The sequence below is a fragment of the Leucopleurus acutus genome, assembly GCF_964270905.1.
Source record: "Leucopleurus acutus genome assembly, chromosome: 21".
NCBI classification, from domain to species: domain Eukaryota; kingdom Metazoa; phylum Chordata; class Mammalia; order Artiodactyla; family Delphinidae; genus Leucopleurus; species Leucopleurus acutus.
Genome location: NC_139163.1, coordinates 9,751,716 through 9,757,901, shown reverse-complemented (window position 1 = coordinate 9,757,901; position 6,186 = coordinate 9,751,716).

Below are 6,186 nucleotides of genomic sequence, written 5' to 3'. Positions count from 1 at the left end.
AAAAAATGTGAACACAGAACAACTTTCTCTTAAACTAGCTTCAGCTTGACAATTCTGAGCCAGATTTTCATGGCACGCTTCTCCTCTTTAGAAACCACCGTAAATGTGACTTCAAGGGCACTATAGCATACGCACCTTTCTAACCTTCAAAATAATAAAACTGTGGGAGAAACACGTTCATTATGATTAGCACAAAGAAAGCAATCCACTCAGGTCTCATAATACCTGTTAGCTTGAAGTCTGCACCTATGTTTCCAGCTAGAAAAGAGGACATTGCAGAGCAAATTGGAAAACCACCGAGATTCAGTATAAATAAAAAACACATTAGTACATTTTCAAAGAAGGATGATGAGAAATCCAACTTTCTGGGTGTAGTCACATTGTCTTTTCTTCCTGCCTTTAATCCAACTAATTGATTTTGTTAATTTTAGTGTCCTTTCAGTGCCAAGTTTGCAAATGGAAGATGGAATGAATTTTCCTCAAAGAATTTTGCCTGCAATTAGCTGATTTTAAAACTAACCGATTATGTGTGTGTGTGTGTATGTGCACGCACTTAAACATTAATCAGTTTTCAGTGAGATTTTAAACATGCCTTTGAAATATCTATAATTTTACTCAAGTGTTTAAAAAACAACAAATTCAACAAATACGCACTTGACCACACTGTCAGCCTGTCCAGGTGTTACAGATACAGCAGTGAACCAGGTGGCTGCAGACAGGCCACTGTGCAAATCACATGCTATGGGGGTGGGGCAGATAATAGACCAAATAGCTAGACTTGAATTATTTACCTACTATGTAACACTATATTGTGGACCTATTCTGCATACTTTATGTGCTCCACACACAAACCCCAGCATAACAGGAGCCCTGACAGTCCTCCACCCCCGTGATTGACAGATAAGGGAAGGGACGCCCTAGCCCACCTTGCCAGGTACAGGCAGAGATGAGGCTGTTAGCAAGGAGAGAGGGAGGCACTGCTAACCCTCTCTGATTTTGATGAGCGTTTGCCTTCAGATGTTTTTTCTACTCCCACACCAGTGTGGTCTTCTGCAATTGCAATAAACAGTATCAAATGTAATTACTCTAAGCCGTTTTTGGAATAGAATACAGTAAGGAACTTACTTTATTAAATGTATGAACATTTTGGAAAGAATCTTGCAGAATGGAATCTGGTTAGTAAACGGATTTCCAATACTTGTTTGGTTCAAGATTGCAGTGCATCGTGTGTGTGTGTGTGTGTGTGTGTGTGTGTGTGTACTTACAGTACTCAACTGTCTGGTTAAAAAAGATCTATGTGTTTATCATTTTCTTCTGCTGAACAATGAAAAATGGATAAAGAAGACATAAGTGGAAATCAATAGCTTTTTGAGAAGCATCAGGCAAATGTATCTGCCTTTTGAATATAGGGGCTGCATTCCTCTGCATCCAGACCATTTCCGATTGCATATGGATGTAAAAATCACCAGCAGAAGTAAGAGATCATTTTAAAGACTCTGAGGTTAGAAGTTAAAAAACATCAGTAGGCATTTATTGTAAATCGTCTTTATCCAACAGTAGGAAAATAGCATGTTAAATGTTATAAATATGATTTAGGTTAATTGGAACAATAGTTAAAAGAATTAACAGAGCCTTTTGATCCCTACTTTGTTCCATGGCAATTTGGTTTAAAAGAAAGAAATAGAACCTCAAATTTAGAGTAACCTAAAATTTGGACATCCATCTGAGAAGGAGCAGGTTGGGTTATGTGAGCTAAACAGAAAGGGGTGATGGAATCGTAAGGTGGACAGTGTCTTTGCTCAGGCTGCTTAAACAGAGAACCATAGACAGGGGCGCTTCACCAATCACATTCACTGATCGCAGTCTGGAGGCTGAAGTCTGAGATCAGGGCGTCAGCATGGTTCTGGTGAGGGCCCTCTTCCCCGTTCACAGAGGGCTATCTTCTTGCTGCATCTTCACATGGTAGAGACAGGGCTGCTGGGTTCTCATAAGAGTGCAAATTCCGTGCATGGGGGCTCCACCCTCCTGACCTAATCATCTCCCCAAAGCCCCACCTCCAAATACCATCACCTTGGGGTTAAGTTACAACATGAATTTTGAGGGACACAAACATTCAGTCCATTGTGGACTGTCAGACAGGACATCTAGATTTTAAGTCTGGTGAACATTCTCCCAGACTTAAACTCAAAATATGGAGAAAATGAGCGTTTTTGAACATCTACTTGGCTGGCAGATTTCTTCTGTAATCTCTGATAACTGTTTCTCAGTGTAAACAATGTTTAATAAATGTCTTTCTACCCAGAAATTAGATAGATAAGTGTATTTATATGTTAGGTAATCCAACAAAATGAACAGATTTTGTACTAATTATAAAATGAATTCTTATACTATTTTATGAATAGACATAATAGAGATAATTGGAACACTTATAGTCAATGTAAGAAGAGTTAAGAATGAAAAGGATGATTTTATGCCAATAGATTAATAAGAAAACTCCTCATTTAAAAGAGTAAGTGGTTTCTCAGAATGTGAATCAGAGGTGTGTATTCAGTATGTGCGAATTACTTGGTGCATTTGTGTGTATGTCTCTGTGTTTGTATGTGTGTTTTTGAGAGAGAAGGAGATACAGACACAGACAGAGTTGAAGAGAGAGAGCGAAAATTTAAAAAAGGAGAAGAAGAAAAAATCCTTAGTCCTGCTTAAAGGGCACAAAGTCACTTGGTAGAAGGTTGTTCCAGACTTGTGCTGACAACCAATCCGAGCAAACCAAACCAATACTTAAACGTAAATAACAAGGGCAGTTAAACATTAAAGCATTAAAAAAAGCTAGAAATGAAAATCACTTATACAAATAAAAAGCAAGAACAAGGAACAGCAAGACTTTAAAACACCAAGAAAAAAAATGGTACCGCAGCATATCCACAAATGTCAAACATTTAAAACATCACATTATTTTAGATAATAGGGGAAAAATTGACTGATATTTCCTTGAAAGTAGCAACAGAGGGTCATGAGCAATTATTTATTATTTTTTCCAGCACCCAGCACGTTTCTTGGATCATGTTCCTGCCTAAAATACACTGATGAACCTACTATTACCTACCTACTGTAATGGTTTGGTACCCTTCCTCTTTAGAAGTTTTCACTATGGAAATATCTACTTAGAGTAGCTCTTAACAAACTATGATGTTTCAAATGAGAAGGAATTCCCCTATAAATAAATGGACTCTGGAACATAAAATTTTTCTCATATCTTTTTCCTTTTTATTGAATTAGATCCTTACGCAGGAGACCAGGGTAATGGCATTTCATAGGCCTGGTCAGTCATGGTCATAACCTCCCATTGGTACAGCAGGCAGGGCCATGGATCTGAAACTAACATATGGGAAGAGGGAAAAAGAAGCCCGTGTCCTCTGAGATCACTAGGCAGAACGACAGAGATCTATATCCATCTATACTTGGCCACAGGTGGAAACTGATCTGAATAAGGAGTGAATAAGTCCAACACACACAAATAGGGAGAATTTAAATACATAGAGAGAGAGAGAGATGCCCTTAGATTATTATGTGATTTTATTGATCAAAAAGCAAGGCCTGTACCCAGAATCACCCCCTAGTCCCGTTACATAAACCAGTAAGCTCCAGTTTTACTTTATCTTGTTCTAGTTATCTTGTTATCTTTCAATCATTTGCAATCTCAAGGGCTCTACTTGCTGGGAGACGATTCTCCATGGCTTCCTTACATTCTGCACCATTGACAGAGAGGCACTGGCAGCTCCTAATTCTGGATTGTCTTTGTAAGGGTGTTTGTATAGTGAGTAGTGTTAGAAGAGAGACATAGTATCTCCCTTGGGAGCAAAGAGCAGGCACACTTACTGCCCATTATAAAAGATCCCCGTCCCCTAAGGCCCGGTTTCTCCCCGTAATGCAGCCTACTGCGCACATAGGCATCACCTGGCCCACTCTCTGTCTGCCTGTGGGAACTGGGGCACGAAGCGGTCACACAGAATGCTGACACCCTGCCCAGTTCTCTTGCTCTGAGAAATACACCGTCCTTTGTCTCTGACCCTGGGGCTTTCATGTCTTCTACTGGGATACTTGAAACTGTGGCAAGAGGACGTGTCTCACCAACCTGCAAGTTAGGTAAAGTCACAGACCTTCACAGTCCTTGACACTGATGTGTCCTCCTAGGCAGGAAGTAGAATCCATTTTAATATGGAGAGAAAAGGACCACACGCATTTTGAAAAAGTGAAATAAATATTTGTTAATTTTAAATTGGAAAAAAGATGATGTTTTCTAATATAAAGAATAAATATATTACTGGTTGGTACATAAAGAAAAAAGAGTCACCTACGTTTATGAAAAAGATGTAATGACTCCTAATTGTCAGGCGAGGGTACATATAATTTAAAGAGGGTGCATCATTGTCTAGAACATGAGATGTTTAAAGCTTATCAAAAGCATGTAATTTAAATTTTTTTGAGATAGGGACTTTTGGGGTTTCCAGAAAAGAAATTTGGAAATGATAAATGCGTCAGGGATGAGAATTTCATGTTCCTTGAGCAATGTTAAATGCCTAAATTTGGTTAAAATGTACTTGATTCAGCCAACTTATGTCACACATTTCTTGTGTGACATTTCTTGCTAAACACATCACTTGTTTAGCAAACATTAATTACATTCAAGCAATATATCCAGTACTATTCTCGGCAATAAGGAGATCAATAAAAAAGTCGACAATACCCTGCCAGTCCTGCACCAACTAACATTGAATACCTGCCGTCCAGGGGAAAATGCATGTGTGTGTATGTGTGTCTATATGTGTGTGTGTGTGTGTGTGTGTGTGTGTGTGTATAGTTGATTTTTGTATCCATAGTTGACCTGGTTGCAGTTGACAAACAAGAGTACCTTTGATACAAAAGCTGAAAGATATTTTCTCTTATATTAAAAAGTAAGATAAAATTGAACCATGATGACGTGTGTCAGAACTTTGCCAATGCCTTAGCAGCTCCTAGGTGATACTGGATAATAATCTTTGGATCCTGGGAGAACAAGGCCATGATTTTTTGTGTGTTTTTCACTATGTAACATCTATAGACATAACACATTTTAAATCTAATCTTCATCGTTAACATTTTCCACCACATTCCTAATTCTAGTCAAACAACAAAATAATACACAAAGACCTGACTGCCGTGTTTGCTGGTTCTGTGATGCTAATACTCCCACGGTGGCCGATTTCAAGCTATCAAGGTGACACTACCACCCATGGAGTTGGCAAGAGGCTGTGCAGTAACAGATTTGTGTAGACATCAGACAGATGCCATCGCCCTCTGGTCTCCAGAGCATAGATAATAGTAAAATAATTAGGAAGGGGTGCATTCTGAGTATTTGTTACATTTGGCTTTAATATGGCTTGTTTAATTTTACGTTTATGACATACTTTTCAGCATTGACTGTGCTTAACAATGAACAGGCTCACCAAATTCCCCCCAATTTAGCAATCAGCTCACCTCTGCTCTTGCCTTCAGGAGCTTGGATTCTCCTGGGAAGAGATAAGAATAGACAAAAAACACATGGATTTTTTAAAAATGTATTTTTAGAGTTTATACAAAAGAGATAAACAGGACAGGGGTGGTGGGGTCTCCGTTGCATGTGGTGACCAGGGAAAGCCTCCCTGTTGGGAGGATATTTAAGCTCATTCCCGAAGAGTGAGGAGCTTTCTGCTGCAAGAGCAGAAGGGGGAGTGTCGCCAGGGAGAAGAGATAGGAAGTGAAGAATTGCCAAACACGCTTGGTTCATTTAGGACTCAGAGTAACGCTAGTGTGGCTGAGGGCTTAGGAGCGAGAAGTAAGGTATGGGGCAGGATACAGGACACAGGAGAGAGGCCCCTTAGCGTGAAGGCTGTCCACGTGACGATAAAGCTGACTTTACAGCTCTCTAAGCTCAAGCTACCGTTCTAACTGCTTCTACATGGACTAGCTCATTTATTCATCGCAAGAGTTTTAGGAGACTGTGGTGTTGTTAGCCGAGTTACACAGACGAAAACATCGACTCCCAGTCATTTCAACTAACTTTCCTGAAGTCACACAGCTGTGGTGGGGTCGGAGTTAAATGTAGGTGGTCCTGGGGTACTCCTGAGCCAGCAGCCCTTCTGCCTTGCTGCGTCACAAGCGTGGGCAGTG